The following is an 18,128-nucleotide window of genomic DNA, read 5'->3' as shown; positions in this document are numbered from 1 at the left end:
TGCTTCATTAGCAGAGGAAGAAACCTGGGGTGAGGGAACAATATGCTATTGATTGGATATGGCTCCCAGGGCAGGGGTGGGATGTTGTCCAGAGGTGGAGGGGAATTCGGCTGTGTTAGAGCCCCTTTAAAGTGATCATTCCTCTTTGCCATAACAGCGCTGTAGCCTCCTTGCATTAATTTCCCCCACAGTCCTCATTTCGAATCATCCCTCTTGGCCCATTTTGGCTCAATCAGGCATCTGTTACAAGGCACCAGCCCAGGTCAAGACACTTGGTTGGATCTGGCTTTTCTTGGCAGAGGAAACCCATGTGGAATTCTAGTGCCTCCTTGTGGTATCTCTAACATTTCCAGCTCTACCTCACCCTCGGAAAAAAAAACACGAATTTTTAATGGCTAGTATTTAAGAAGCAAAAATGGTCTTTCTCCATGGACTAATGTATCCATCCATCCATTCCTCCTTCCCTCCCACAAACTTTACTGGGTATCTATTATATTTCAGCTAGACCCTAGAAATAATACTAATAAAAAAGATTGGCTATTGCCTTCACAGAGTTCACAATCTGGGTCTGGGGAGGGGACAAAACAAGTGAACAGCTCCTGATAGTACAAAGAGCTCATGGGAGAGTGACAGAGGGGAAGCTGTGTAAGCTATCAAACTAGAAGACATTTTTGAGGTGGGTGTTCAAAGATCCTGTCCTTTAAGGTTGTAAGATGAAATAATGACAATATTTCATCAAACAGGGGATTCTGTCATCAAAATAAAGTCAAGTATAAAATGTAGTAACACCTATCTTTACCTGGGTCCATATGCTTGCTACCTTCAAAGCAGTACTGCAGGGCCGGCCCCGTGGCTTGGTGGTTGAGTGCGCGCGCTCTGCTGCTGGCAGCCTGGGTTCGGATCCCGGGCGCGCACCGGCACACTGCTTCTCTGGCCATGCTGAAGCCGCGTCCCACATACAGCAACTAGGGGGATGTGCAGCTATGACATGCAACTATCTACTGGGGCTTTGGGGGAAAAATAAATAAATAAAAATTAAATAAAGCAGTACTGCAGTCAGAAGACAGCGCTGGTGGGAACACCTGGGAAGAAGCTGTCGATTTTAGACTAAATGCAGCACAGCACCGTTGGCTGACAGTTATGGGCACCCAGAGCAGAGATGACAGGCACCTCCTAGAAGGACCAGGCTGTTCACTGGGCAGATGATGGGGTGTGTGTGTGAGCAGAGTGGCACAAATAGAGGCTAGGAGGAAGGCACGGACACATCCCCCTCCCTACCAGCAGGGAGGGCTTTGTGAGCTAACCAGAAGAGACGGCACTTTAATCTGAAGGCTAGGGAGTCATTGAAAGTTCTTAAGTAGGATAGTGATATAATCAAATGTGTATATTACAAAGGTCATTTTTATGGCATTGTATTCACACATCCACAAGTTCAAGAATGACTCCCGGGCTCTGGATTGGGTGACCTCATTGATGTTGGTGCCCATTCACAGAAAGAGGGATATACAAGGAGAGGCTGGAACAGGACAGCTACACCTACTGGTTTCTTGTGTGTTCTCCCACAAGTATTCCTTGCTTCGACGAGCACATTTCGATTTAAAGCAAATAATGAATTCTATTTTGGTCATGTATTTGAAGTGCCGGCAGGGATTTGGACTTAATGAAAGCAGGCTGCCTAGAGATTTAGCTTTCAGGGTCATGGGTATCTAGAGGAAAAGCAAAGTCACAGAAGAATGAGCAGAATGAGAAGAGAAGACAACTTTGATGAACATCTGTATTTAAGTGATGGGTAGACAAACAGACACCCATGAATGCGTGTAGTGGACCTGTGGTTCCATACCACTCCTTCTTCTAGAACTGCCCCCATACCATGTTTATCGCAAAAAGTGCCAAGTTATTTTGAATTGACACCCTCAACCCCATCCAGCCTGGTGGGCCCCTAACACAAACGAGAACAAAAATGCCCCTTCCATTCCAGGGACGGTTCGTTGATCCAGGGCTGGGCAGCTGACCCAGGCCAAGCCCGAGTCCTCCCAAGGGGTTATTATTATTTTTTTAGGAGACGAAATATTTTTAAATTTTAATACACAGCTGTAGCATTCATGTGCCCTGGCCTGGGGACAGAGGGGGGTGTACTTAGTTTGCCCGGTCCACAAGGAGCGGGTAAATAGCTGAGTCACCTTTCATTCCCAGCAGAGACCTCAGAAGGCCCAGATCCTGAGCTCCAAACATCAGGATCCAGATATCAGGGCTCATTCTGCTCCAAAGAAGCTCAAACAACCGACTCCCAGGAAGGCAAGCCTTCTGTCCTGTGTATTCTGCCCTCTCTTAAGACACGAAGCCCTCTGTCTGGCTAGGTGGGCAGGTCTGTTGGTGAAGCCCAGGAGAACGTGATCTTCCTTCCATATGTAACAGCTATACCAGGTCTCTGATACCCCATTTTGGAGCAGCCCTGAGGTCACCCCAGAAACTGAGGTCAGTTTCTGGAGGTGTTTCTGATGCATGGGGGGCAGCTGGGGATACAGCTCTAAGCCCTCTGGGAGGGTGGAATTGGGAAGCTTATCATGGAGGAGGTGCTGCCTGAGATCCTCATCTGCCAGCAGCCAAGTTTTCTGCAGCATGTTCCCAAGGCCGCCTCTGCTTCATCTGAGGTCTTTGGGGCCTGGGAGATGAGCCAGTGACATGAGCCACAGCCACAGCATAGAGCACAGAGCACCAGCATGGATGGAATGCACCACTAACTAAGCCCTGGAGAAGAGCTGAAGGAGGGCCAGGTTGTCCTCTCTGGGAATTTTCATGCCAAAATGAAAAAAGAGCCAATCTTCTTGGTGTGGCCGAAGCTGCAAGATGTCAAGTTCAAGGCTGTTAATGGCCATGCTCTCTACGACGTGGAGAAGATCAGCCTGCGGGGACTGTGACTGATGACACAGAAACTTAGAGGGAAGCAAGTTAGAACAGAAAGAGTCTTGAGGGCTTGAGACCCTGATTCCAGTGGCTCCTGAAGCCCAGAGGGATCCTTGCCATTCCTGAACTCTGTGTTCACGTCTTCCTTCCAGCTTCTGAATGACTCAGGGTTTCTCCAACAAAAATCCTCTAGTTTGAATTGGGTTTCTGCCCCCTTGCTAACAAGAGTACTGACTAGTAAAAACTTAGACCAAGCATACCGGTCATACCAAGACAAAGCTAGAGAGTGGGGTTACAGAAGCAAAAGGGTAAGAGTTTCAAGAAGGGAATGATCACTCCAAAAATGTTGCATACCAGTTGAAAAAGACTTTTAGATTTAGCCTCAAAAAGGTCACTGAAAACCTTAATGACAACACTTTTAATGGACTGATTAGGGATGCCAAATTGAAGCAGGTTTGTTTTTATGTTAACATTATGAAAGTTTTATGAGAGTATAGGGCTCATCCACTAAGGATATACTGGTTTCTTTTTTAAAATTATGAATTAAAATTACAAAATTGAAAAGGTACAAAAAAGTATGTAGTGAGGGCCGGCCCTGTGGCTTGGTGGTTAAGTGCGCGCGCTGCAATGCTGGCGGCCCGGGTTCGGATCCCGGGTGCACATTGAGGCGCCACTTCTCCCTCCATCCTGGGGCCGAGTCCCACATGCCGCAACTAGAAGGATGTGCAGCTATGACATACAACTATCTGCTGGGGCTTTGGGGGGAAAAAATAAAATAAATAAAATCTTTAAAAAAAAAAAAAAAAGTATGTAGTGAAAAATAGTATCTCCTTTTAGTACCCCAGTTATTCAGTTTTCCTCCCTAGAGGCCCAGAGGCAATCACTCTCATGGGTTTCTCGATTACATTTACAAAGATATTCTAAGTAACACACACACACACACTCTCTCTTTTTCCTTCCTCCCTCCCTCCCTCCCTGTTTTTTCTTTTGGGTACTTCAGTATTTTCACTTGATATGTCTTGGAGATGGTTCCATATCAGGATATATAGAACTGACATTCTTCTAGACAGCACTGTTGTGTTTCACAGAATGGAGGCAACAATTTTTTTTTTTATAACCAGTCCGCTACTGAGGGGCATTAACCTCTTGCGATTACAAAAAATGTTCAACCAAAAATGACAGGTCATTTTACACTTGTGTGAGTGTATTTGCAGGATAAACTCCTAGCACTGGAATTACAATTGTGTTGTGTGTAATTTTTACGGATATGGACAAATTGCCCTCCAAAGAGGCCACGTCACTTTATAATCCTATCAGCAATGTATGAGAGAATTCATTTCCCACCACTCTTGGTGTTTTAACACTTTTTTTTTTTTTAACTTCTGTTAATCTATTAGGTGAAAAGTGGTTTCTCATTGTAGTTTTAATTTGCATTTCTTTTCTATGGGTAAGGTTGAGTTTTCTTTTCATATACTTAAGAACCAGTTCGTTTCTGTGAATCCTGTGTTTATGTCTTTGCCCACTTATCTATCGCCTTACTGATTTTCTTCTCGTTGAATTTTTCTTATTGACTTTTATCAGCTATTCAAATGCTAAGGAAATCAGGGTTTTGTCTGTGACGTGAGTTGCAGATATTCATTTCTCTTTTGACCGTGCTTTCTATGTGGAATTTTTCCTTAAAATAGTTGGATTTATTGAGTTTTATTTTATTTATTTATTTATTTTTAGGGACATCGTAGTTTTTTTTTTTTTTTTTTTTTTTTATTTATTTTTCCCCCAAAGCCCCAGTAGATAGTTGTATGTCATAGCTGCACATCCTTCTAGTTGCTGTATGTGGGACGCAGCCTCAGCATGGCCGGACAAGCGGTGCGTTGGTGTGCGCCTGGGATCTGAACCCGGGCCGCCAGCAGCGGAGCGTGCGCACTTAACCACTAAGCCACGGAGCGGGCCCCTTGAGCTTTATTTTAGTTGTTATGTTATCCTTAGGCAGTCCTTGCCCATTCTGAGATTATAAAAATAAATTCACCCACATTTTCTTCCATTTTTATGATTTAATTTTTTACATTTAAAAATATTTAATCTGGGGCAGGCCTGGTGGTGTAGTGGTTAAGTTTGCATGCTTGCTTTGGAGGCCTGGGGTTTGCAGGTTCGGATCCTGGGGGCACACCTATGCACCGCTCATCAAGCCATGCTGAGGAAGTGTCCCACATATAAAGTAGAGGAAGATGGGCACAGATGTTAGCCCAGGGCCAGTCTTCCTCAGCAAAAAGAGGAGGATTGGCAACAGATGTTAGCTCAGGGCTAATCTTCCTCACCAAAAAAAAAAAAAAATCTATCTGGAATTAATTTTAATCTACAGTGTGAGACAGACATCCAACCTATTCTTCCCCCACATGTCTACCCAGTAGTCTCAACACCATTTATTGAATAATCTATACACCCCTCGCTACCACTGATTTGAAATGCCTTCTTTATATTGTGTCTGTTTCAGATGAGCTTTAATTCCATTCCTGACCTTATCCTTGAAGGAAGGTTCATTGGTTCACTGTTATTGTTGTTTCATTTTTAAATATAGGGGAGACTTGAGCATGTTTGTATGTGGAGGAAGAAGAGCAAGTGGCGAAGGAGACGTGTGGAGGAGGCATAGGTGGGGCTGTGAAGGGAAACTGGTTGGGACAATTCATGGCAGAACCAAGGAGCTGAGGAGTGTGCCAGCCTCCAGCAAGGGGCTATGTGCTCTGGAGTTTTCAGGCAGGTTTTTTGCATAATGTGAGGTAGCTTCCCTTCTGGCTCAGGTAGCTCTCCCTCCCAGTTTGTCAGTCCCTCTTGGCCTCTCTTCTTCCCCACCCCGTCTGGAATTTGTGTTAATCCCTTGTGTTCCCTTGTGGGCATTCTACTTCTCTTAACACCCCAACCTGGGTCAAGGCTACAACTCATCTTGCCTTCTGCTCATCTCTGTTTAGGTCCCTCTCAGTATTTATTCCAAACCTTCCAGCCTCTGACCCCTGGCCCCCAGCAAATGACCTGTCTCATTTGGGCGGCATGCAGGTTCTCAACTGGAGTCCATGGTTGGGATTCAGAAGGTTGGGAAACTGAAATTATACGTAAAAATTCGAGTAATGTGCATTTTTGAGAGGTGAAACATCCATAGTTTTCATCAGATTCTCAACACCCCAAAAGGTCAAAAAACCTGTACCTCAGCAAACTGAGTATGCCGGGTATAATCTCCCTTAACCTTTTGACCTTTACCTAAAAATGTGCCTACACCCATAACCAGGCTCATTTGCTTTTTTTTTTTTTTTTAAAGATTTTATTTATTCAGTTTTTTCCCCCCAAAGCCCCAGTAGATAGTTGTACGTCATAGGTTCACATCCTTCTAGTTGCTGTACGTGGGACTCGGCCTCGCGTTGGACGGAGAAGTGGTGCCTCGGGGTGCTCCCGGGATCCGAACCCGGGCCGCCAGCATCAGAGCGCGCGCACTTAACCGCTAAGCCACGGAGCCGGCCCGCTCATTTGCTTTTTATCTCCTTTTGAAGGACGTGGGATTCCTCTTGCTGTTTATTCAAGGCCAAACCCCTATACATCATCCTTCAGCTCCAGCCTTTCAGCTAGATTATTTTCTCTTAGTTACCCCACCTCTGCCCTCTACCGCTCCTTCCTATCAAATTGGTCTCCCTCACTCCTAAACATACACATAACAACAGCAACCCCAACACCTGAAGCCCTTTCGCTGCCCTCTCTCTGTTTTGTTCTCAGCTCACCCCTCAGCGGGGCCTGGTGCCTCTCCTCCGGGATCTCATAACGTCCTGTGCCTTCTCTGTCCTGTGCTTGCCGCACCGCGTTATTATAGCCGTTTCTGTGTATCTGTCTCTCCCATCAGGCTGTGAAGTCAAGGACCACATCTTATTTGTTTTTGTATCCCTAGACCAGTGTCTCTCACACTGCGGGAGCTCGAGAAGTATTTGTAGACAGGAATTAATCAATTGAGCTGTTCTTCCCTAGACCTCCTTCTTCTCTATTATGTCTTTTCTTGGTACAGAAACTAGAACAGGAAACAGTTCTCTAGGTAAATACGCCATAGGCTTGTCTAAATGTAGCACAACTTTTTCTTCTTGTATTTCTTTTCTCTCTTGTAGTACCCAATACTCTACCAGCTTTTTTTGGCTACAGCTACACACTGAGTTGGTATAATGACTCCTGAACCCCTTTCTGCTTTATAACTGAGAACTCAAAGCTCATACTCTAATAAGTATAATTTGTATTATTAACGCCTAGATTAATGTCATTACTGCCCACACTGAAGCTCAATTGCTTGCGAGGCAGTGCAAACAAAGCTCATTTATGAAGGAATAGTCAGCTATGTAAGAAAAAAACACCTTTTATTCTCTCAGAATGATACAAGGAGCACTATGGAAAAGATTTGATTGCTAATTTTAAACAACTATTTATTAAAGAACTACCTCCATTTGATAACACTTTAAAAAAATCCATTTCTAACTACTCCACGTCAGCCTTTTTTTAATTGATTCTAGTGTTTTTGTTTTTTCCCCCACATTTATGCCTGCCTGGAATAGATTCCTTTCTTTTGGTGACAATACCTCCAGATTCCTTTAGGGAACCATTATGGCACAGAGACTAGACATCTGCAGAGCACCTGACGAATCTAGTGGCCTACCAGTGCCCTCAGTCAATGATGACGCTTAACTAGAAGTTGCTAACACTAAGCCCTGTCTTGGGCTTGAAGAAGCGAAGGCAAATTTGGTTCCTGTCTTGTTATATTAGTTTCCTAGGGCTGCTGCAAAAAACTACCACAAACTTGGTAGCTTAAAACAACAGAATTTCTCTCTCATGGTTGTGGAGGCCGGAAGTCTGAACTCAAGGTGTCAGCAAGGCCACGCTGCCTCTGAAGGCTCTAGGGGAGAATCCTTCCTTGCCTCTTCTAGCTTCTGGTGGCTTGTAGAGTTCCTTGGCTTGTGGCAGCATCACTCCAATCTCTGCCACCTTCTTCACATGCCTTTCTTCCCGGTGTGTCTTTGCATCTCAAATTTCCCTTTCCTTTCTCGTATAATATAAGGACACCAGTCATTGGATGTAAGGCCCACCCTAAATCCAGGATGGTCTCATCTTGAGATCATTAAATTCTGAGGTTCTGGGTGGACATGTCTTTGGGGGCACTGTCCAGCCCACTACACTTGCCTCTGGCACTCCTCCAGCCCCAGATCTCTAGGTGCTCAGGAAATGAATCTGAGAATCTCCCATTCCCCTTCCTGCTTCCACCTAGTTATGTGATTTGGTGATTGGTGGCCCTGACTTTGCCTAACCTCTCTTGAGGGCTGGTTCAGAGATTGGACACCTTCTATCCAAGACACATGATTAATTGGCAATGTCAGGAAAGCTTCCTTGCTATTGATTGGGTTGAAGCTGGCAATTCTTCATATTTTTTTATTTCCCTTTCTTCTTTTGTCTTGTCTTGTTTGTAAACGGAGAGGCTAAATAAATCATCTTGGATTGTATTGTGATTTATAAATTGCAGCAGAGTGGGGTGAATAAACTGTGACAGCCTCATTTCTCATCTACTTTGTGATAAAAGTACTTCTCGATGTCAGAGGATTTGATGGAAGCAAATAAGTAGGTGACAAGCAGTACTGTCTTATTCGCAGAACCCACCCTAAGTTATCTCTAAAGCACGTCAGTGTGTGCATGCTCCCTCCCTATACCCCTCCACACAAAGACTCATAACGATGAGAACTGGACTAGAAGATACCTGATGAAAAGAGGATTCACATGGCCAGACACTCACGTTGGTAACCCGGGGTGAACTAACAGGTAGGTGGGCGATATCCCATTTTGGTAAACAAAATACTGGCATTCTCATTGGAAAATTGGTGGGAATAAAAAATGAGATGGAGGCTAGAGCAAGCATTGGATGCCTTTGTAGCATGTGTTCCCTTGTTGCCAATTATAGCACTTTCACTTTCTTTTAGAGAACTACCATCCCAAGCTCTCAGTCCATGGGTTTAGACAGGATTTAACTTACTCTTTGGCTCCATAGGCGGGAACGTGAACCAGCCTGGGCTATCGGGTGTTGTGTCTCCTGACCATATGATTGATTCAGTGGTGAACAAGTGACCAGTTGCTGGGACCAATCAGCATCAGTCCTTGGGCATTGGCTGGAACTAGTGGGAAAGAAGCTTTCTTTTCATTGGGTTGCTAAGCTGGTAGGATGTTGCTCTAGAGGTGCTGTTATTTATGTTTGTCACCACCTGGGAAGGCCACCAAACGAAGTCCACACAAAGGAAAGCAGGTTAAGGGGATGAGGACAGAATCCTGATGACATAATTTGGACATCCAGATCCAGTTGTACCTGAAACCAGGGCTACCTTCTGGACTTTTTATTACATAAGTGAATGTATTCTCTTTTTTTGCTTAAGCCAGTTTGAGTTATGTTTCTTTTTTTTTTTTTTTAATATAAGTTTTCAATGCTGCTTTAAATTGAGTAATCTAAGGGTCTGGAATGATGGAAGTTAATAGTTTATTTTTATTTATTTATTTATTTTTGAGGAAGATTGGCCCTGCGCTAACATCTGTTGCCAATCTTCCTCTTCTTTCCTTTTTCTCCCCAAAGCCCCAGTACATAGTTGTGTCTCATAGCTGTAGAGCTGTAGCTCTTCTATATGGGATGCCACCTCAGCATGGCTTGATGAGCAGTGAGTAGGTCTGCGCCCAGGATCCGAACTGGCTAACTCCAGGCCGCCAAAGCAGAACGTGTGAACTTAACAGCTACCCCACCGGGCGGGGCCCTGAGTTAGGTTTCTATCACTTGTTGACAAGAGTGCCAATAAATATGGGAATTTTTCTGAAGTCATAAGAAATGAGTGGGTCTGTCTATAAAAATTGTTTGAATGGACCTATTATCCAGGGGTCTGCAATAATAACAACCATCATTTATTGCTGGATTTTGTGCTAATTTCTTAAATGTGTCATCTCATGTAATCCTCATAACACCCTGTAAAGTGTTATTGCCACCATTTCAAGAGAAATTACAGCTGAGATCGGTTAAGAAACGTTCTCAAGTTTACACAGCTAATGGCAGGGCCAGGATTTGATTCCAGGCTGCTGTCTCCAAAGTTTATGCTCTTAACTAGCACAGCATAACTCCCTTATGGTAGTCAGGGCTCTTAGTTGCAAACAAAATAATGTATCTGGCCAGTGTAAGCAGGCCCGGAAGCTATGTAACCAGAGATATGTCCAACCGCTCTGCAGTGCTTCTCTAGTGAAGCACCAGTATCACCATCACTCCAAACCATGGCATGGGTCTCCAACATGGCGCGTCACACCAGTGATGCTTGGGACTGGGTACCAGAAGTGCCACCTCCACTGCTATTGAAGATCCACCACCTCCACCACCACGCCCACCAGATGATTCTGGGAATGCCTGTTTCTTCACTTTTCTCCCTTTGGAATCCCAGTCCCACATGGTGCATCTGATTGGCAGAGCCCAGGCCACATACCTGTGCTCTAGCAGCAAGGGAGGCTGGGAAATGAGTTCTGCCTTCTATCCTTTGAATCAAGAGGCTCAGTGGCCACAGCATGACAGCAATCTGACTTTGATTCTAGAAATATGAATATGCCATGTTTGGACCAGATCAAGTTTGGGTCTTGTACTTTGGAGTGCATCAGCAGTACCTGGGTAGCTTGCCAAAAATAGATGCCTGGCCCAACCTCAAACCTACAGATAGAATCAAAATCTCTGATAATAAGGCCAGGGCATCTGTATTTTTAATAAGTTCCCAGAGGATTCTGATGAATACAAAAGTTTGGAAAACATTGACTTAGAGGTTTTTGTTGACTAAATTGGTCCACACCATGTTTGTTCAATTATCGTCCCTCATCCCTCTAAACCTAGGTATTACTCAGTTCTGGTAAATGCCCAACAAAAGATGCAGTCCTGGGTGTTGATACGTGCTCACTGGAAAGAACATAAATGTGATTTTTAAAAAGCTCTTTATGATTAGCAGATAAATGGAAAGACTCTGAATCCCATCTTTTCATGTTATTTTCTTAGAAGCATCACAGTATAATGGGTCAACTAACATCTTATAAATTGGTAGGTGAGTTCTAACCTTGTCTTTATTGATAAACTGGTTTGATTGGCAAACATTTTCAACTGTAAGAATCTGTTTTCAAATATGACAATTTTATTAACCAGTATACAAGGCTGTTGGGAAAAAAAGACTAATATAAAAGACCATAAAGTATCCAGTGAAAATGAAGACAAGAATAGCCACAATTTCGAGATTTATTTTCTGGTCAATATCAAATTAATTATGACTGTACCTGTTATAAAAAGTAGCAACCTTAGGTTAATAAATTGCTTTCTTTAAGTGTGTAGTGTGGATGAGGTATTATAGTAGTATGTATTCTTTTTTTTTTGTCAGGAAGATCGGCCCTGAGCTAACATCTGCCAATCCTCCTCTTTTTGCTGAGGAAGACTGGCCCTGAGCTAACATCCATGCCCATCTTCCTCCACTTTATATGGGACTCCGCCACAGCATGGCTTGACAAGTGGTGCATTGGTGCGTGCCCGGGATCCAAACCAGTGAACCCCGGGCTGCTGCAGCGGAGTGCACGCACTTAACCGCTTGTGCCACCGGACCGTCCCCCAGTACTATGTATTCTTAGGTGAGCAAAACGTGTTGCTTTCAGCCATTACCCCAAAAGATAAAAATTACCGTAAGTTATTTACATAGGCAACTCCATTTCTTATTTTGTGCCTGAGGATAAAAGGAGCAAGTCTATTTTCATCTCAGAGCACTGATTGAAGAGAAAACATTAGGACTGAATATCTTACCATATGGCCTGTTTGGCCAACATTACCCCATCCTAAGGAAACCAAATGGAAGCTCTATAAAGGGCTGGACAGTGGAAAGGTGGTCATCAGAGAGACTTGAAAATGAGCTTTGAAATGTTTGTCAATATTCTAGTATAGGTCCTTGAAATCTTTCAGTCTTAAAACAATCATGTACCTTTGCTTTTTGACATTCTTTTATCTGTTACCTCTTATTAGCAAATGCAGAAACCGACACCTAAAAGTAAACTCACTAGCTTTTGAAGTTCTTTAGTTAAAATAATACCTTAGCTGCCAAAGACCTCAGAGTACTTCAGTAACATCAACTGATTAATTCTCCCAAGGAAAACAGTCACAAGGCAGAGACCACCCTTGGAGCTCATCTTCAGCATCCCATTGCACCTCCTCACCCTTTTAATGTTCTGCACTTGCAGGGTGTTCAGTGACCTCAGGGGGCCCCAGACTGCCAAGGACAAGGATCTTGTAACCTAACCATTCCTCCCAGGGACTTTTCCATTTTAAAAAGCGCCTAAGAGAAGGCAGAGTCTAATGAAACTGAATTTCCATTGACAGTAGAATCTTGAGCCCTGTAGCAGCTGGCTGGTAAAAATGTTTGAAGAATGAAAACCTTCCGGCATCAATTCACTTGATAGAAATGATAATCCACTCTTCATAATGCAAATATTATTGGTACTGGTGATTGTAGCTATGCAACATAAAATGATCATGTATTTGAGAATATTTAATACAGCAAAGTGGAACATAAGACAAAGGAGAGGGGACTGTTTATAGGAACATATATAATAAGTGCAGTGATTCTCAAACTGGAGTTGACAAAGAACGACAGGGTATCATTGTGAAAGATGGAGATTTCCCAAGTCTAACCTCAAAGATTCCCACCCCACTCAACAGAGCCCGGTTTGGGAACATGCATTTAAACAAGCTCCCCAGGTGACTCTGATGGAGGAGGTTCAATTACAAATTAAGAAACGGATCTACTGTATTCTCCAGGCCCTAAATGAAAAGGTTTTGCCATGTCCTAGAATTCTAAAGATTAATTGATGTCAACCAATAGACTGGTATCAGTTGAATTCATCTGGTGCTATTCAGCTCTTAAAAAGAATTTATATAATCCTCAATAATTAGGCCGAAGGGGAAGAAGTGAACAATAATTTATAAAAAATTCTGAAAAAAAGAAAAACAAAACAAAACCCAAAACAGCTCTACTTAAATTATTGCAGTTTTGGTGATAAACTATAAGCAGAAATTCAATGTACTAATATTCTGATAACTGATGACTATTATTAGTGGGTTACATACAGGTTTTCAGAGCAACGGCCTAAGGCATAAATTCAGATATGTTTGGGGAATTCTGGAAAGCCAGTAGGGTAGACCTTTGATATTAGGCCCAATCCAGCCAACTCCTATGTGATGTTTATGACTTGGCAAAGAAGTACTCTCCTCTGGGAGGCTCCTTCCACCTTCTAGAACTGGGTTAAAATGCCCTCATATGGGCTTCTGAGTGTCAGTAGCAAGGATCAACCCTGAGCATTTCTCACTCCACACTGCCCATACTGGTGCGGTTCTTTAAACAGCACACAACTAATGCTTTAGGACCTTGGCATATGTGGTCAGTCATTTTCCACTCTGCCAGCTTCTTTTTTATTTTTTAGGTTTCAGCTGAAATGACATCTCTTCAGAGAGAGTTTCCTTATCACCTTACTTAAATAGGATTTCCATCCTCAACTACCTGTTATAGGCTCTCACTACTCTGTTTTCTTTATAGCACCTATTATAATTTGCAATTACTTGATCTTTTTTCCCCCAGTTTTATTGAGAAATAATTGACATACATCACTGTATAAGTTTAAGGAGTACAGCCTGATGGTCTGACTTACATATATTGTGAAATGATTACCACAACAGGTTCAGCTAACATCCAACTTCTCAGATAGATACAACAAAAAGAAAGAAAAGAAAAAAGGAAAATCTTCTCCTTGTGATGAGAACTCTTAGGATTTACTCTCTTTCACAATTTTCCTATGTATCATACAGCAGTGTGAGCTATAGTCATCATGTTGTACATTTACTTGATCTTTTTTACGGAGATCTTTTTCTGCTTTCCCACTAGAATATATGGACATATGATCCCATATGTCCAGATTCCAATCATTTAATGCTTAGCTTTTGTATTGCAAAGTATCTCCTTTAGTCCCTTTCCCAGTTAAGGAAGAGGGAAACCCCCAGTCCTGTCTCCCTAGTAGTTGAGTTTCTAACTCTGACCCTATATAATAAAAAATTAGGACTTAAAAAAAGAGGCTATCCCCGGCCCCCCCCGAATTATAATAGAATATATGCTTTCTGAAAGAATTTGGGAAGTAGAGAAAGCAAAAAAAAAAAAAAAAAAGCTCATAATCAACCAATCCAGAAAAAACCCACCAACTGTTACATAACCCTATGATATGTAGAACAGTGGAACCTTGGTTATGTCCCAGGGCCAGCCCTTCTTGTGCCATGGTACTCTTAAGAGCATTTCCAACTTGACTGCTTGCATTTCTAAATAAGTTGTTAATATTTGCAGTTATACTGGGATAATGAAAATCTGGGAAGCAAGTTGGGGTAAGACCTTTTTTTTTCACAATAACCCAATGATCTGGTTGGTCAGAATAAATCTTTACAGGATATTCTCTTTACCAATATTGCCTGCTTCAGATAAGCTAATAATATTTAAAAAAAAACAAAAGGAAAACACCGCAACTTTTCAGATATAGACAAAACTTTATTTATACATAAAAAAATTACACTTCAGGAATTCTTCTTTTCTAAAAACATCTTTTAGTTGTAAATTTCAAAACGAAAAGATTGAAAGGGGCAGTGGATAGCTTTTTAATTTTGTACATAATATAAACACAGTTAATGTTTCAAGCTGCAAAAAACATACCTCTCCTATAATAGGAAATGCGTGACCTTTGTACCTGCAGACTTAAATCACAAGATGGGATCAAAAGCCAAAGTTAAATCAATACCCTGAAACAGAAGACTTGGTGGTGATGTTCATGGGTCCTATCTCTAACCACTTCCCTCTGTGGTAATTCTTCCTCACAGGTATATAACTCAACAGAGAATTTTTTTCCTAACAATACCCATGATTACCATGGAAAAACAAAAGGAGAAGTGATAAGGGCTCTCGTAAATAGTCTAAAAATTACCTCCCATGATCCCCCTTCTCTGAGTAATAATATTAACATTATCCACCTTATAATAGAAACAAAAAGTGCCATAATGTTTTGGGATCAAATAATTTATGTAATAGCCATTAATCTATTCTGGAGCATGTAAGCCTCACTACCACATAAATCTCAACTCACTTCTAAAAAAAATCATTACTTCAAAGAACCATTAAATGTTCAAGCGATAAATTAAATGTCAAGTGGTTGCTACATCCAAATGAGATTAAAAACTCTTAGAAGACTGTGGCTTTTTTTTTTTTTAAGAGCAGGGCTTAATTTATAATGTTTTGCCCAATACAAAAGGATTTAATTTACCTGATAAAACAGTCTTATTATGGGTGTAGCCACCATCTCTCACCTGTTGTCTCCCCTCCCAATTCTACTTGCTAACGCCATTTATTTACCAGTAATGTGGTTATTATTTGAAGCATCTAAATCTATCTGAGATAACAATTTAGAGAGTTGACAAAATCATAATTTCAGTACAATGAACTTAAATGTCACCTTCAACAGTTCAAGTAACCTTTGAATTTAGTGTTACTCTTTATTCTTTTTCATTTTTAAGTTTCAGAAGAGGTATCAGTTCTACAAAATTTGGCCAAGAGGTGTAGGAAATTAAAAAATTCTTATTAGAAAACGTCAACAATCCCCATTTTCTGCCAGGTGGATAGGAGACTTGATTTAATCAGGCAGTTTGCAGCTTTGGAAGAGGGGAGGGGATGAAACGAAGAACACCTTTTCATTCTGTGCCAATAGCTACTTTGTTCTTTATTGTCAATGTTGTTATATTGGGTTTAGTCTCTCCATGGGGCAAAAACTCCCCAGTCTGGCCTTCCATTTTGTTAAAACTGTCCTCAGGGGGGCAGGAAAGAGCTTCAGACCTGAGGGGCCAGTAAGGTGGTAACTCATGGAAAGGATTAGGCAGGAGAGGCCTTTCTCCCTTTTGCTAAGGTCATGGACACTTCCAGAGGGAGGGAAGAAATAGTAAATATGTTATACAGAAATATCCCTATGCCTTCGAGATGAGAGCAAAGCGAAAATAAGTATCCAAAGATGACATGTTCACCTTAAAAAATACCAAATTTCCCAAAAATATATGTTAAGAATTTACATAAGGATGAGGAACTAGAAAATATTTCTTCCTTCCATCAGGTGAAAAATTATAACAAAATTAAATGAAAGCAACAGATGCTCTTGTACAAAGTTTTGTGTTCAGAAAATATCACCCACTAAAAATGACATCTTGGGACTAGCCTGGTGGTGCAGCGGTTAAGTGTGCCCGCTCCGCTGTGGGGGCCCAGGGTTCGCAGGTTTGGATCCTGGGTGCGCACCGACGCACCGCTTGTTAAGCCATGCTGTGGCAGTGTCCCATATACAGTAGAGGAAGAGGGGTACAGATGTTAGCCCAGGGCCAATCTTCTTTAAGAAACAAGGGGAGCATTAGCATCGGATGTTAGCTCAGCGCTAGTCCTCCTCACAAACAAAACAAAACGTTTTTAGGCAAACGGTAGCTCTGTTCAATTCTGCTTAGACTAGAAGCGTTTTCAATTTGCTTAGGAGAATAATTCATCTTTTTAATAGCAACACTCCTTGAGTAGGCTACTGTTTACATTGATGTTACGGAAAGTATCGTTGCACTGATATGATTAGAAGGAGAGTCATTTGTACCATAGTTTGACTGGACAGTTTACTCAATTTTTATAAGGCCTAAATGAACTAGGACTCAGAATCTTTTTCCATTAAAACCCCGTGCTTCATCAAAACGAGAATACAGATCTAGCAGAACAATTGGGCTTCATCTGTAAGAAAATATAACCCAGAGAATTTGAATTTAGGCTTTAACTATTTAGAATTTCCTGTGTAACATCTTAAGAGGCAGTGCTTAAAGCATTACAAACTCATCAGACTCCCATTAGCGTGGTGACAATAACAGAGTTCCTACTGACATTCCATTTCTATTCAGGGATTATGAGTTTGACTTTTTTAAAAAAGGCTATTCATGATTGATACAAAAGATCTGTCCTCAATAAATTCGCTAAAATCTGTTAGATATAAATGGGTGAAGTAAGATCATCCCAAAGCAAAGCTTAAAGACTTAGAAAGCTTTGGCTGAGATCACAGAGATGCAGTCTTGGACATGACACTGCTAATGGGTGATGGCATATCTTGTCCCTCAGATTGCCTCCCTTAGAAATACTTAGTAAAGTTGGAAAAATCAAAATAGTTTTTCCTTAGCACATGAGATAACACAGAGCTCCCTCTTTCCGGCTTAAAAACAAACAACCAGAAAACCCAAACAACAAATAAAAAGCCCTGAGTGCCCAAACAAGCAAACTGATAACAAAACAGACAAAACCTCCATACCCTCTAGTTTCAAGTAAATGTGTCTTCACCAGCTACAGTTTAGAGGGAAAACCCAAACGATTTCAAATTCATGGATTTACTGCAAGGACCTGACACACTTACTGCATCCCATGAGGAGGTACAGGTTGCGGGAGAGACTCAGTGGATGGTCCTGACCAGATCTTTGAGGGTACTTGTGAGACACCACAAAAGTTAGGGTGTAGGGGGAATTCTCAAAATAATTATTTGAAGAAAAGACCACACTTCCTCAGAAGCCAAAGACACATAAAATTCTATTCTACATGAGAAACACTGATTTTAGGTTTCCACATGACTTTAAACGACGCATGGAATAAGATAAGTCTATGGTTTTTAAGACTAAAGATATCTCTAATCTTAAGAAACTCGAAACAAAGGAATAAAGGTAGACAGACAGACAAAAGAGCATTCTTCAACTTTTCTTCACTGCACAGGGAAATCCCCCTGAAGTAAGAATAAGAAAATTCAGTAAGTTGGAAAATATTTCTAACTTTAACTGTATTTTTCCCTTAAAGCCACATTTCAATATTGATGTAAGTTTTATATAATTAAAAATCATAAAAATTTTAAGAAGCAACCTCAGCTTTTATGTAATTCCTTAATCACCACTACAAACCCTTGTCAGATTGGGCTACGGATGAATGATGTAATGGTTCTGATAACTTACAGAGAAACTTTCAAAGCAGTAAACATTTTCTAATTGTGATCTTGTTTAACATAAAAAGACTACTAGCAAACCTCTTTTCTTCATTCTTGAATAAAGC

The 18,128-nt window shown here is 41.6% G+C and overlaps 1 protein-coding gene across 1 annotated transcript in view; it reads right to left on the bottom strand.

Moving 5' to 3' along the window:
- Positions 1 to 14,510: 14,510 nt before the first annotated feature.
- The window catches only part of GPALPP1 (GPALPP motifs containing 1), a 37,447-nt gene continuing 33,829 nt past the window's right edge, over positions 14,511 to 18,128 (bottom strand). Inside the window, exon 9 of the mRNA XM_014789975.2 lies at positions 14,511 to 17,808. The gene's annotated coding sequence lies outside the window, so the exon portion shown is untranslated. The remainder of the gene's footprint in view (positions 17,809 to 18,128) is intronic.

The sequence above is a fragment of the Ceratotherium simum genome, chromosome 10, assembly GCF_057802395.1.
Source record: "Ceratotherium simum simum isolate JZ-2026a chromosome 10, ASM5780239v1, whole genome shotgun sequence".
In the NCBI taxonomy this organism is placed as follows: Eukaryota; Metazoa; Chordata; class Mammalia; order Perissodactyla; family Rhinocerotidae; genus Ceratotherium; species Ceratotherium simum.
This window is presented reverse-complemented; position numbering and strand designations above follow the sequence as displayed.